We start from the raw sequence: 15971 nt of genomic DNA on the forward strand, positions 1-15971 counted from the left end.
AGCAGAAAGAGTTGAATTTGAGGCAGCGTAGGTGGCTTGAATTATTGAAAGACTACGACGTCGAGATATTGTATCATCCCGGTAAAGCCAATGTTGTGGCAGACGCTCTCAGCCGTAAATCAATGGGAAGCTTAGTACATATTGAGGCAGGTAGATGGGGGTTGATTAAAGAGCTTCATCAGCTAGCCAATATGAGAATCAGATTGTTAGACTCTGATGACGGAGGTGTTACTGTACAGAATACATCAGAATCATCTTTGGTAGCCGAGGTAAAAGCACGACAATATGAAGATCCTATCTTAGTACGATTAAGAGAAAGCATTCAACAGTGTAAAAGTATGGCTTTTAGGATCGGAAAAGATGGGGCACTGAGATACCAGAGCCGATTTTGTGTGCCTAATGTGGCAGGGTTGCGAGAGAAGATTATGAATGAGATTCATCAATCCCGATATTCCATCCATCCCGGCTCGACAAAGATGTATCATGATGTCAAGGAGCAGTATTGGTGGGATAATATGAAGAAGTCTATTGCTGAATTTGTAGCCCAGTGTCCCAATTGTCAACAAGTAAAGATAGAACATCAGAAACCCGGTGGATTGCTTCAAAATATAGAGATTCCGACCTGGAAGTGGGAGGTGATTAATATGGACTTCATTATTGGATTACCTCGCTCTTATCATAAGTTTGACTCCATCTGGGTGATAATTGATCGACTTACAAAATGTGCCCATTTTCTGCCAGTGAAGACAACTTACGCGGCTGAAGATTATGCAAAGTTGTATATCAAGGAGATTGTTAGGCTTCATGGTGTGCCCATATCTATTATATCAGACCGAGGAGCTCAATTTACGGCTAACTTTTGGAGGTCTTTCCAGAAGGGTTTAGGCACACAAGTAAATCTCAGCACTGCATTTCATCCGCAGACTGACGGACAGGCTGAACGTACCATTCAGACACTGGAAGATATGCTACGAGCATGTGTTCTAGATTTTAAGGGGAATTGGGATGATCATCTTCCACTCATAGAATTCGCCTATAACAATAGCTACCATTCCAGTATTAAAATGGCCCCATACGAGGCACTATACGGGAGGAGATGTAGATCACCAGTTGGATGGTTCGAAGTCGGTGAAATAGAATTATATGGGCCAGATTTGATACACCAAGCTATTGAGAAGGTGAAAGTGATACAGGAGCGATTGAGGACGGCACAAAGCAGGCAAAAATCTTATTCTGATGTCCGACGTCGTGATCTAGAGTTTGAGGTTGGTGATTGGGTTTTCCTGAGGATCTCACCAATGAAGGGTATTATGCGTTTTGGGAAGAAAGGTAAGCTGAGTCTAAGGTATATCGGGCCGTATAAAATTCTTCGACGGATTGGACAGGTTGCTTATGAGTTAGAATTGCCATCCGAATTGGAATTTGTCCACCTGGTATTCCATGTATCTATGTTGAGAAAATGTATTGGAGACCCTTCTCGAGTCGTCCCTATCAAAGATGTACAAGTTACAGAGGACCTATCATATGAAGAAGTGCCAGTGGCGATATTAGATCGGCAAGTCCGCAAGCTGAGAACAAAAGATGTAGCTTCCGTCAAAGTATTGTGGAGGAACAAAAATATGGAAGAAATGACATGGGAAGCAGAAAAGGAGATGAAGTCAAAATACCCTTACTTATTCCAGAATGAAGATAACAAGGATGCTGGTGGAAGACAGGATACATTGGAAGAAGAAACGGCTCTATGAGGTAAGCAATAATTTGAGAATACTCCTCCTTAATACAAAATGATGATATGTAGATAATGTAAATACGCATAATGCTTTGTGTAGACTTGTGAAACCATATGTTGGGCTTAATTACTTGCAAGTTTTGCTAGTGACCATTTTATAGGGGAAAATTGATCGGAAATTTCCATTGGAATCCACGATGATTTAAACTCCCCATAAACCCTTACATTCGAGGACGAATGTTCCTAGGGGGGAGGGTGTTACAACCCATATCCACATGTGTTAGTTCATGCCATATATTAGTTACAATAAATCCAAGAAGGAATTATCTTTGAGATGATAAGAAGTCAATCCTATTGGTCTTAAGTGATACAAGAGTGTATAAGGGTGATTAACCAGTATTAGAAGTTAAACGAATCAAGGATGTTGTAACTCGTATTTTCAGGTAATCTAGCGGTGCTTAATACACTCAAGAGGTCATTTATTAAGGTATTTTAATCATATAATATCGGTATCATAAGTCTTGAAGTCAAACGAGTTATGAAACAAAAGTCGACAAAAGTTGTCGCAACTTAGGTTCATAATTTTACTTAAACATTAGGTCAAATGTTTCTAATCTTTTCTCAACATTTACAAGGAATTACGGGGTGATCTACCCACCAAATTAAAGATCTATGAGTCTAGTTTCCAATGCAATAAACCGTTCATCGATACAATCTCGGAGTAGAGAGATATTCGCATTTTCGCGAGACTGCGCCAAGCACCTCTCTATGGGGCCCACTAAGTCGGTTTAAGATATTTGGACCTATATAGGATGACTACAACCCGTTTTAAGTCATTTCTTTTCACTATTTTCAGACCTTAGAACCCTAGGAACATCCTCTCAAGGTTCTCTCAAGATTCAAGACCCAAAAAGGGGCAAACAACACAAATCAAGTGTCGGGAATTCCGTGGCGCTAGTAAGTCTCTTGTTCTTCTTGTTGTTGCTCATTTTTGTGTCGTTCCAGCCCGTGTGGGAGGTTGTTTTAAAGGTTTTATGTTCTGTAAATACTCCCTCATGTTCTTAATATCAATCCTAGGTGATTTCAAGCCTTCTAAAGTGATTCTAGTGCCGAAAAACACTAATTGATCGCTAGTTTCGTTTTTTTTGTTGTGTGGCAGCATTGGAGGGATATTTCATGGAAATTTAAGGTCAAATTGGAGTTGTTCTTTCTGTATAAAGGTAAGGAACCTCTTACTCTATATGTATTTAAGATTATCCAAGTTGCGGCTAAGCCATTGAAGCTAGAATTTGTGAGATATATATCGAAAGGTTTGGTAGTAATGTTATTGTTTTGTGGACTGTTTTGCATTGTTGTTGGGCTGCGTATTTTACTACTATCTTGTGGAGTTTTGGAGGAGTAAGGGTGTGGGGAAACACCATATATATGTAGGGTTATGGGCTGATAGTTATTCATAACATTTCCAGATTGTTTGACACGACTACGGTGGTCGTCGTATGTATGAAGTGATTAGGCTGTGTGTGGACTATATTGGGAGGCTCAATATGTTTATTATTGATGTTGTTTGGGCTGTTTGGTGACTATTTTGAATGGTGTGAGGTCATATATATAGGGGAGGTGCTGTCCGTTTCATCGTAAAATAGGTTGTGGTCGATACATAATAGTTATGACGCTTAAATGATAACGATAGTATCGTTTCTCTTATTGTAGACTAAGGAGTTTTGACAATTGCATAGCTTGAGCTTGGGGAAGTATATACAAGGTATGTGAGGCTATCCCTTTCCTTCTTTTGCACGACTCCGATTGTACATAATGTAATGAACGAGCTTCCAAGATACTCTACTCTTAGAAGCTAGCAGTACTTACATTGTTTTCCCTCTTATGGAACGATTGATGTTAATGTTGCTTCTCTTATTCTTATGTTATCAATGTTATTGGTACTTCCTGATTCTTATAAGGTTCATAGTGAAGAGTTAGTCCTAATAACGTGTACAGAGGATACCGACCTTACGTCACTCCGAAAGGTTTAGAATGTGATTCCATGAGTCGAGCATGCATTATATACATGTATCTATTTTACTCTACCGAGCCACGCTATAGTTGGCCGGGTACGGCACCTATTGTGCAACCACTAATCAGTTGGGTTTTACCGAGCTCCACGTGGCCGGGTATGATTCTACCGAGCCTATTATGGCCGGGTACGATATGATGATGATGATGCCCACAGAGGCGAATGCTTTAAAGGTTTATGTATTTATACATATGTATCATGCATTTCATGTAAGTAGCCCTCAGAGGTACTAAGATGTTACAGGTGGTATATTCTTTATCCTTGCTTACATTACTGATCGTATTTATGGTTCCTTGCCTTACATACTCAGTACTTTATTCGTACTGACGTCCTTTTATTTGTGGACGCTGCATGTCGTGCTGCAGGTCCTGATAGACAGACAGGTGCAGCTCCCCCACCACAGTAGACTGTCCAGTTCAGCGGTGATTGGCGAGATCCCTTTTCCGGACTTGCCTTGGTCTTGGTATGCAATTTTTGTTATAGATATTATGGGTATGTCGGGGCCCTGTTCCGGCTATGTTGCAACACTTATGTTCTTTTAGAGGCTCATAGACAAGTGTCGGCTCATGTATAGTTTGGTATGCCTTGTCGGCTAGTTTTTGTTGTATAGTCTTTCATAGTAGCATGGTAGCTCATACCTTATATGTAGTTTCTTGATTGTCTGGTCATCCCCTGCTATGTATGTTCATGCCGTCATATTTTATTGCTGGTTGTCCATGATCTAGGTCTACCATTTATATTGATCTCTTTAACCTTAAAAGATAATAATGAAGGTTAGATGAAATGTAGGTTGGTGCTCGGCAAGTGTGGTCGGGTGCTAGTCATGGCCCTCCAGTTTGGGTCGTGACAGGTACACACAGTCTACAACAATAGTAGCACCCACTGGGGTAGATACATGAATAGGAGAAACAAGAGACTTGCGGGGCGTACCAAAATAATGAGCAAAGTATGATGACACATAAGAAAAAGTGGAACTAGGATCAAATAATAGAGAGACATCTCTGTGGCAGACTGAAACAATACCTATAATAACAACATCGGAAGCAATAGCATCGGGTCTAGCTAGAAGGGCATAGAAATATGACTGACCGCCACCTGATCGACCTCCCCCTATAGGGCAACCCCTAACTGACTGACCTCCACCCCTAAATGTCTGGGTGGATGGTGATGAAGCAACTGGTGTTGAAGCCGATCGCTGACCCCTCTGCTGAGATGAACCCGCAAGGTGACGAGGACATTGCCTCCACATATGAACCATCTCTCCACACTCATAACAACTCCTAGGTTCTGGAGAAGGGGATTGAAAGGAACCCCTCGCACCTGAATGACTAGCTAATGCACCCGATATAGAAAAGCCCTGAATTGAGGGAGAACGAGACTGAGCTGGAAGGGCACTAAGTAATGACTGACCCTGATGAGAACTGTGAGAACCATGACCCGATGACGCCCCACGATAACCTGAGCGAGCTGGATGAGCATGCCTGAATGGATGGCCATTGCCGTGCTGAAACTGACCTCTCGAAGGAGCACCACTCTAACTACCAGATCCTCGAGGCCTCTTAGCCTTCCTATTCTCTCGCTCCTGGTGACAAACAGACTCAATATCTTAGGAAATATCCACAACCTTATCGAACGTAGCACTAGCCACCCTCTCCCTGGTCATAAGAATACGAAGTTGATAAGTAAGGCCATCAACAAACCTTCTAATCCTCTCTCTATCTATCGGAACTAACCAAATTGCATAACGAGATAACTCGGAGAACCTCATCTCATACTGCGTCATAGTCATCTCTCCCTGACAGAACCACTCAAACTCCCTACGCAGCTCCTCTCTGCGAGACTACGGCGCATACTTTTCTAGAAAGAAAACAGAGAACTACTGCCAGGTAAGGGGTGCTGCACAAATAGGCCTACGCCTCTTAAATGACTCCCACCAAGTGAAGGCAACTCCAGAAAACTGATAAGTAGTGAAAGCGACCCCGCTGGTCTCCAAAATACCCATTGTGTGAAGCATCCTCTAACACTTATCCAAGAAACCCCGGGCATCCTCGCCCTCTACACCACTGAAGGTCGGAGGCTGAAGTCTACCAAACCTCTCCAACCTACGCTCATCATCCTCTAGCATGGTAGAAATTACATAATCCTGAGCATCTGCAACCGGCTTAGCTGGATGTGTCCCCGGTGTCTGTAGTCCCTGCACGACCTTCTCAGGTGTACGAGAGGTGGGAGTCTGATTGCCTCCCCGGCCTGAGAAGTAGTTGCGGTTGTAGTAACTGAAACCTCCTAAGCTAGGCCAGTGCAAATTGATAGAATCTGAGCCAAGGCCTTCTAAAGACCCAGAATCACAATAGGCACAACTGGTGCCTGAGTTGGTGCTGCTGGAGCTTCCACAACTGGTACCTAATCCTGAACTGGGGCGGCTGGTAGATCTGCAGGTGCTGCCCTAGCTGTTGTGCGGGCCACACCTCTACCCCTACCACGACCACGACCGCGTCATCGGCCTCTAGTGGCCACAGCTGGTGGCACTGGTGGTCATCCATCCTAACCGGTAGCGCATGTCCTCACCATATGTGAGAGAATAGAATAACAAAAGTTTAGTACTCGGATCAACAAATTCGAACGACAAGAATTTCAAGAATATGAAGTTTTCCAAAAGGTTCTACAGCCTCTCAAGGATAAATATAGACATCTCTATACCGATCCGCGAGACTCTACTAAACCTGCTCATGACTCATGAGACCTATGTAACCTAGGCTCTGATACCAACTTGGCACGACCCTAAACGCGAACACGATCGTGATGGCGCCTCTCGTGAAGACAAGGTTAGCAGACACTTTCCCATTTTGGTTTTAGGCAATTAAACAATAAGAAATAAGTCTAAATCATAATAAATAATCTCAAAGCAGTAGATAATAGTATAATTTGCGAAAAAATAACCCAACACAACTCGATACCTGGGTGTCACTAGTCATGAGCATCTAAAACTCGGATAATACCAGAAAGGTCTACATAGTCCGATACAATCTAAAACAGGGGAAGATAAGATAAAGGAAGAAGATCTGGGCTGCGAACGCTGACAACTACCTAGAAAATCTGCGAATCCACCTGAGCTGGAAAGATCAACACTCGCTGGCTGGACCTAATACGCCTGAATCTACACAGGGGATGCATGGAGTAAAGTGAGTGCTCCGACTCAATGAGTAATAGTCATAAATAAAGACTGAAAGCAAGAAATCACGTAAGGCACATTACATGTTATAGTGAAGCATTAAAGATATGTAAAAATCATTTTAGTTCAGTTTAAACATCATAAAAGCCCTTTTTTTTAAAATTAAGCAAGCAAAAGACATGCAAACAAGAAAGATAGACACATAAAGGATCGCCCCTCGGGCACAATGTCAACAAGTCCGCCCCTCGGGCAATATCTCAGAAACAATACTAGCCCCTTAGTCTATAACTCACGTCACAATGGGTACCCCCCTCACTGGAGGTGTGCAAACTCATGAAGGGGCCCCTTACGGCCCAAGCACAATATCAAGCCATCTCGTGGCATCATCACTAGGCTCTCGACCTTATATAAATCAAGCCACCTCGTGGCTTACATATCTTAGGCCCTCGGCCTCATAATTATAGTCAGTGTTTCCTCACAACATAGGCCCTCAGCCTTACTCGGTCAAAATCCTCACAAGCCACTCGGGCAATAGTAAAACATGATTCTCAGCCCGATTATCATTTAAAAGATTATTTAAGTGTTAAAACAGAGTATAACTGGCTGAGTTATGAAAACAGTGGAATAAACATGAATGAGTCCAAGTATAAAGTCAAAACAGTGAGGAAATATCAATAAAAATCCCCGAATGGTGCAAATAGATTTCACGAGGCCCAAATATGACATTCAGCCTAAATCATGATGATAGCAAATACTTTTCAGTCAAATAAGCGGTAAAATAGTCATTCGGGACGGACTAAGTCACAATCCCCAACAATGCACGACCCCACGCTCGTCATCAATCGTGTGCATCACCTCAATATAGCACAACGATGTGCAATCCGAGGTTTCACATCCTCAGAACATTATTTGCAATCATTGCTCACCTCAATCCGGTCAAGTCTCTAGACCGCGACGCCTTTGCTCCTCGAATCGGCCTCCACTCGCATCAAAACTATCCAAAATCAGAATCACAACGTCAAAATATGCTAAAGGAACAGAGCCCAAGCGAAAATAATCAATTTATAGCATAAATCCCGAAATTACCAAAATCCGACCCCGGGCTCACGTCTCCGAATTCGATAAAATTAACATCAATGGATTCCTTATCTCCCCGCGAGTTCATACATATCAAAGTTCTAAAATCCGACCACCAATGATCCTTAAAATCCTCAATCAAAGGCTTAAGTTTCTAAGCCCTAGTTTTCCCCAAATTTAACTCTTAAATTCCATTAATTATAGCTCTAATCTGTGAAATAATACCATAGGAACGAGTTTTAGGTCCAAAATCCTTACTCAATGAAGTCTCCTTGAATTCTCTCTTCAAAATCGTCCAAAACTCTAGAAATCACGTTTAAAAATGGTTAAACCCTATGCAATTCGCGAAGGAATAAATATATACATTCTGACCCAGGAATTTTTTCATCTGCGGTCAATCCACCGTATCTGCGGTACCACTTTAGCGGTCCAAGAGCCTCTTCTACGGTTATTCACTTAAACAGCCAAAATCGCATTTGTGATGCACTAGCTGCACCTGCGCCATCATAGGTACGGTTCACCAACCGATTATGCGGTCACAACCTCTCTCACCTTCTTCCACTTCTGCGGCCTTCCCCCTCGCACCTTCGGTCCCCAATCCGCAGGTGCGGAAATGCCAAAAGCAGAAAATCTGCAGCTTCCCTCAAAATTCCAAATTCTCCGTCAACCATTCGAAATCACCCCGAGGCCCCCGGGACCTCAAACAAAAGTACAAAAATATCCCATGCACTTATTCAAACTTATAACAATCTTCAAAACATCTCAAAAAACATCGAATCAACCAAAACACATCGGATTCAAGCCTAAGTTTCCAAAATCTTTCGAATTTTACTTTTGATAAAAATCCCAACCAAACCATGTCCGAATGACCTGAAATTTTTCACACACATCCCAAATGACACAACGGAACTATTGCAACTCTTTGAATTCCATTTCGACCTCTATATCAAAATCTCACCTATCAACCGGAAAACACCGAAAATCCAATTTCGCCAATTGAAGCCTAAATCTACTCTGAACCTCCAAAACTTATTCTGATCATGATCCTAAGTCCCAAATCACCTCCCAAAGCTATATGAATCATCGAAACTCACATTCGATCCCTCTAACACATAAGTCTACATCTGATTTACTTTTCCAACTTAAGCTTCCTAAAAAGAGACTAAGTGTTTCAAACCTTACCAAATCCTTTCCGAACCCAATCCAACCAATACAATCACATATAAAACTGATAAATAAAGCAATAAGAAGCAGAAATGGGGAAAACAGAGCAGTAATTCATGATATGACTTGCCGGGTCGTCACAAGTTGGTCATGTGCTCCATCAGTTCAGGGCTCCTCAATGCCAGGTTCTTGTACTAGTCATCTCGGTGTTAGGGGTTCCCTTCAGTCCCTGTCATCAGCACTAGGGGTTATTATAAGTGTGGAGTGTTGGGGAATATATGGAGGAAGTGTCCTCGTCGTCATGGGGGTCCGCCTCAGTAGAGGAGTCAGCCATCGACTTCAGCACCAGTTACTTCACCATCCACCCATCTAGCTAGGGTTGCCCTAGGGAGAGGTCGAGCAGGTGGTGGTTAGGCCCGTTTCTATGCACTCCCAGCCAGACCAGATGTTATTGCTTCAGATGCTCTGATCACAGGTATTGTTTCAGTTTTCCACAGGGATGCTTCTGTATTATTTGATCCTAGTCCCACTTTTTCATATGTGTCATAATATTTTGCTCATTATTTGGATACGCCCTGTGAATCTCTTGTTTCATATGTTTGTGTATCTACTCCGGTGGGTGATACTGTTATTGTGGACCGTGTATATCGGTCGTGTGTGGCGATTATTGGAGGTTTGGAGACCCGAGAATACCTTGTATTGCTTAGTATAGTTGATTTAAATGTGATATTAGGCATGGATTGGCCGTCTCTATGTCGTGCTATTTTAGACTGCCATGCTAAGACAGTGACGTTGACTATATCGGGGGTGCCATGGATTGAGTGGCGGGGTTCCTCGGATTATGTTCGCAGTAGAGTGATTTTATTTTTGAGGGCCCAACTAATAGTTGGAAAGGTTTGTCTTTCTTATTTGGATTTTGTTAGGGATGTCGGTGTAGAGACCCCTCCCATTGATTCAGTTCCGGTAGTGAGGGATTTCCGGGATGCTTTTCCTCTAAAACTGCCAGGCATGCCGCCGAACAGGGATATTGACTTTGGTATTGATTTGATGCTGGACACTCAACCCATTTCTATTCCATTGTATCATATGGCACCAGCAGAGTTAAAGGAGTTTAAGGAGCAGCTTCAGGAACTCCTCAATAAAGGTTTATTTGGCCTAGTGCATCGTCTTGGGATGCGCTTGTTCTATTTGGGAAGAAGAAAGATAGCACGTTGAGGATGTGCATTGATTACAGGCAGTTGAACAAAGTCACAATCAAGAACAAGTATCCTTTACCTCGTATTGATGATTTATTTGACTAACTTCAGGGAGCGAGAATGTTCTCCACGATTGATCTCAGGTTAGGGTATCACCGGTAGAAGATCAGGGACTCAAACATTCTTAAGACAACTTTTAAGACCTGATATGGTCATTATGAGTTCATTGTGATGTCTTTTTGGCTTATCAATGCCCTGAAAACATACATGCATTTGATGAACATCATGTTTCGGCCTTATCTAGACTCGTTTGTTATTGTATTTATTGATGTTATTCTGGTGCACTCGCGTAGTCAGGAGGAACACGCTGAGCATTTGAGAGTAGTATTACAGCGGTTGTGGAAGGAGAAACTTTATGCTAAGTTCTCCAAGTGTGAGTTTTGGCTCGGTTCAGTTGCGTTCTTGGTGCACGTGGTGTCCAGTGAGGGTTATTCAGGTTGATCTGAAGAATCTAGAGGCAGTCCAGAGTTGGCCCAGACCATCCTCAACATTAGATATTCGTAGTTTTCTTTGTTTGGAGGGTTATTACCGTCAGTTCGTTCGGAGATTTTCATCTATTGCATCACCATTGACCAAATTGACTCAAAAGGGTGCTCTTTTCAGGTGGTCGGATGAGTGAAGCGAGCTTTCAGAAGCTCAAGACTGCCTTGACCACAACTCTAGTGATAGTTTTACCATCAGCTTCAGGTTCTTATACAGTATATTGTTATGCTTCTCAGATCGGCATCAGGTGTGTGTTGATGTATTATTGTAGAGTGATCGCTTATGCTTCTCGTTAGTTAAAGCCCCATGAGAAGAACTACCATGTTCATGATTTCGAGTTGGCTGTCATTGTTCACGCATTGAAGATTTGGAGGCATTATCTCTATGGTGTGTCTTGTGAGGTGTTTACTGATCATCGTAGCCTCCAACACCTATTCAAGAAGAAGGATATCAATTTGAGGCAGCAGATATGGTTAGAGCTGCTAAACGACTATGATATTACTATCTTGTACCATACGAGAAAGGCCAATGTAGTGGCCGGTGCCTTGAGTAGAAAGGCGGTGAGTATGGGCAGTTTGGCATATATTTTTATTGGGGAAAGACCTCTTGCAGTTGATGTTCATGCCTTAGCTAATCAGTTTGTGAGGTTGGATATTTCGAAGCCCAGTCGAATCTTAGCTTGTGTGGTTTCTCGGTCTTCCTTGTTTGATTGTATTAGAGACCGCCAATATGATGACCCTCATTTGATTGTCCTTAAGGGCAGAGTTCAGCACGACGATGCCAGATATGTGACTATTGGTGATGATGGGGTATTGAGGATGCTGGGACGGATATGTGTGCCTAATGTTAGTGGGCTTCGGGAGTTGATTTTGGAGGAGGCCCATAGCTCACAGTATTCCATCCACTTGGGTGCTGCAAAGATGTACTAGGATTTGAGACAATACTATTGGTGGAGGAGGATGAAGAAGGATATCGTGGGGTTTGTAGCTCAGTGTCTCAATTGTCAGCAGGTGAAATATGAGCATTAGAGACCGGGTGGCTTGCTTCAGCAGATGGATATTCCAGAGTGGAAGTGGGGCGGATCACCATGAATTTTGTAGTTGGACTCCCACGGACTTTGAGGAAGTTTGATGCTATTTGGGTGATTGTCGATCGGTTGACTAAGTCCGCGCACTTCATTCTTGTATGTACTACCTATTCTTCAGAGCGGTTAGCGGAGATTTATATATACGAGAGATTGTTTGCCTGCATGGTGTCCCGATTTTTGTCATTTCAAATAGAGGTACTCAGTTTACATCACAATTTTGAAGGGCCGTGCAGCGAGAGCTGGGTCCTCAGGTTTAGTTGAGAACAACTTTTCACCCTCAGATGGATGGACAATCTGAGGGCACTATTTAGATATTGGAGGACATGTTCGGCGCTTGTGCCATTGATTTTTGGGGTTCATGGGACCAGTTTCTATCGCTCGTAGAGTTTTCATATAAAAAAAGTTATCAATTGAGTATTCAGATGGCTCCATATGAGGCTTTATATGGGAGGCAGTGTAGGCCTCTAGTGGGTTGGTTTGAGCCGGGCGAGGCTACTCCTTTGGGTACAGACTTGGTTCAAGATGCTTTGGACAAGGTGAAAGTGATTCAGGAGCGGCTTCTTACAGCTCAGTCGAGAAAAAGAGTTATGCTGACGGAAAGGTTAGTGACGTGTCTTACATGGTTTGGGAGAAGGTTATACTGAAGGTTTCACCCATGAAGGGTGTTATGAGATTTGGGAAGAAGGGAAAATTGAGCCCTCGGTTCATTGGGCCTTTTGAGGTGCTTCGGAGGATTGGGGAGGTGCCTTATGAGCTTGCTTTTCCACCTAGCTTATCGTGTGTGCGTCCTGTATTTCATCTTTCTATGCTCCAGAACAGTTATACTATGCTACATAGAGCTATACTAAGTCTAATCATCAGAACAGTTAAAGGTCGAACCAAATTGGCAAACATCATTGAAGAACATTTTTTTCATACACACAAGCAAATAGAATGTAGTTTATATCATCAAAAGAGCCTAAAAATAATTACATGACTCAAAAAAAAATCAAATTTCATGCCTTGACAATAATGTAAAGGTTCGAAAAAGGCCAAATAAAGGTAGAAAAACAGTCCAACGAGCTCAGCAAAGTAGATACAACTAATTCAACAGCATATAACCAGCACAAAATTTAGAAACCCATGAGAAATAAAAAACAAAAACAAGGCAGTAACAGCTTCAAACAATTTTTGCTGCTGACTTTTCTATTTTTGTATGAAATTTTCTTCGAAATTGCTGGAATCTGTGTGTTTTCTTGAATGAAAAAAGCAGAAATCAAAAGGGTGTTTTATGAAGAATGTTGAAATGAACATGTGCCCTTTTAAAATGAGAATGTGAGTGAGGTTTATGCAGAAAAATCCAAGGAATATGCGAGAAAATTTGTCATCCCAAAAATGGGAAAGTTATAAATTCTTTTTTAACAGATTTTGGACAGCTGTCCAATTAGATTTTTCTTTCCCTTCCTTTTTAACCCTTTTACTTATTGTATTTACCTATTTCAACCTAAATCCTGTATTTTCCTATTGCAAAGTGACTCCTCTTCTCTATTCTAGAAACTTACTAGCAGCAACAGACAAATTCCCCTAAGTTTTATCTCCCAAATTCCCCTTTGATCTCTGTTTTTCACTTGTTAAAATATTCGGATTCTTGGATGAAAGGCCTATGATTAAAAAATTTGTTCTCCTATGGGATATGTATTTATTGGGTCTGTCTACTAAACATAACAAGCCCAAATTCCTTAAAATCAAATCATTTTCCAACAACAAAGGAAATTGCATATTTTCAGATATCAAAAGTTAACGACTGATGGTCAGCTCTCAAACGATTCTGAAAATGCAATTAAACTAATTAACTTTACTACCAAGGCAAAATAACATCTAAATAATCAGACAATGAGGGTATTAGAGTATGTTGTACTAAATTAACTACCACTACTCTAACAATTGTGACTAATTTAATTGGCCAACTAATCACACAATTGAAACAAATAAAGGGAGAAGAAAGATTTACCTATTGAGTTAAAATCGGGTAGCCAAAACAAAATTAGACAAGCCAAGAAATTATTGCACAACACTGGCCAAATCTCCTCATGTCGACCAATGTTGTATATATCAATATTTTCCACTAGCGGGAGAAAGAGATAAAGCAAGGCAGGTGTGAATTATGAGGTCAAACGGAGTTTATCCAGGTTCTGGCGGCCTCGAAATGAGACGAACCTAGCACCAGTCTATGGTACTTATCAAAAGGGGATGAATAATGTTGATATTAAACCCAAAACGGCCAGAATTTAGGGAAAAATCGAAAAGGGGTAGATTTAGATTTTTGAATTCCTAGATCTACTATTCCTTGATTTTGGTGAGGATTTCAGGGGAAATTGGTAAGGGATTTGGATTGAGGAGAAGTTGGATGGGGTGAAACTTTGTGTTTGTTTGGCGACGAGCTTCTGCCATAGGCAATTTTTGACGGCAGCCGACGGTGAAGGGTGAGAGAGAGAAGAGGGGTGAGTTATGAGAGGGGTCTTTGGGGGGTCTGTTCCGACAGATATAAGGACTTTGGTATTTCAGTTCCTAGTCTTTAGATTATAATTGATCAACAGATGAGGTTATTGGGAAATAAAATGCGGTCGTTTGGGTATCAAGGGGTTGGACCGGATTAGGCTTGTGGGGTTGGACTGGGTAGGCGGATTTTGAGTTATTTTGGGCCCTCATCAAGAACTAGCCCACATGATTTTTTTTTTGAGCAAAAAGAAAATATACATATTAAAGGTTAAAGAACATGTAGTACATGAGATTCATAGTTAGTGTCGCACAGGACACTTTGGTTACCTAGGCTTGCTAAATTTTTACAAGCATCATAAGATAGTAGTTTCCTTAAAATATATTGTTCTAGTAAATTACTTTCTACTAGATTTTTTACATCATCAAATCTGGTGGTTCCACAAAAACTTTCTTCTTCCTGAGATCAGCAGTTGCCTTATTTGCCATCTGGTGAGCTACTTTATTCCCTTGCCTGAACTCATGTTGGATGATTACCTACTTTTATTGGTCCATTAACAAACTGCATTTGTTAGCAATGTTATCTTAAAGATTATTACCTTGTTGGATTGACAAAATTAGCTCCGTCGAATCTGTTTTAATTTGGAGAGGGAACATCCCCCAAGTATGAGCTGTTTTAAGTCCTGCTAGTAATGCTTTGATCTCGCCATGTAGTGACCCATGTGTATGAGCTTATTTTGCAAAGCCAACTATCCAGTGACCATTAGCCTTTCTGATTACTCCACCCAGGCCATAATTTTGCAATTTTTTGTTGAAACTTGCATCTATGTTTAGTTTGAACCATCCCTTTAGGGGTATATACCATTTAATATTGATGTGGATTTTTGGAGAAGGCAGAATACTATTTTCAGTTAAGAGGAGAAATTCAGTAGCCCTAACAATGATGTGGTCGATATTGATAGGGTTTTTTGTATTGTTTTGGTTGTTATTATTCCTGTTTATCAAATATGCCAGATAGCAAATGGGACAATATGTATTCACGGCTTATATTTATGCCAAGCAATAAAGAATATCTTTTTGGCATTTCTTACTTCGGAAAAGGCTATTTTGGCATATTCACGGCAAAGGCCTCTCCACCAAATGCGTCCCGAGATATTCGGAGACTTAAACGATTTAGTGCCCACACGACCCCAGGGTCAGAACTCCGGGCTCACAAAACCCTCATAATACAACTCCAAGTTCACGAGAAGCGGTATTCAAGCTTAAACAAACTCGATGACTTGGAAATTATCGCCAATCGCCGTGCACTGGAAAATCCGAAATTGTAAGACCCTAGCGAGCAGCCTCGGCATAACCATATCCATTTTACAAACTGTAAGACCTCAAAAGGCATGATAAACTGTAAGACCTCAATAGGTATGACAAACTGTAAGACCTCAACATGCATGAAAATCCCATAG

At 41.6% G+C, this 15971-nt stretch overlaps 1 long non-coding RNA gene across 1 annotated transcript; it reads right to left on the reverse strand.

Moving 5' to 3' along the window:
• Positions 1-6692: 6692 nt before the first annotated feature.
• Positions 6693-14595, reverse strand: LOC142179423 (uncharacterized). The gene is made up of 2 exons (XR_012707487.1): positions 14027-14595; positions 6693-6954 (listed from the first exon to the last, which is right to left on the reverse strand). It is a non-coding gene; the product is annotated as an uncharacterized LOC142179423 (long non-coding RNA).
• Positions 14596-15971: the final 1376 nt, after the last annotated feature.

This window comes from Nicotiana tabacum, chromosome 3 (assembly GCF_000715075.1).
Source record: "Nicotiana tabacum cultivar K326 chromosome 3, ASM71507v2, whole genome shotgun sequence".
NCBI classification, from domain to species: Eukaryota; Viridiplantae; Streptophyta; class Magnoliopsida; order Solanales; family Solanaceae; genus Nicotiana; species Nicotiana tabacum.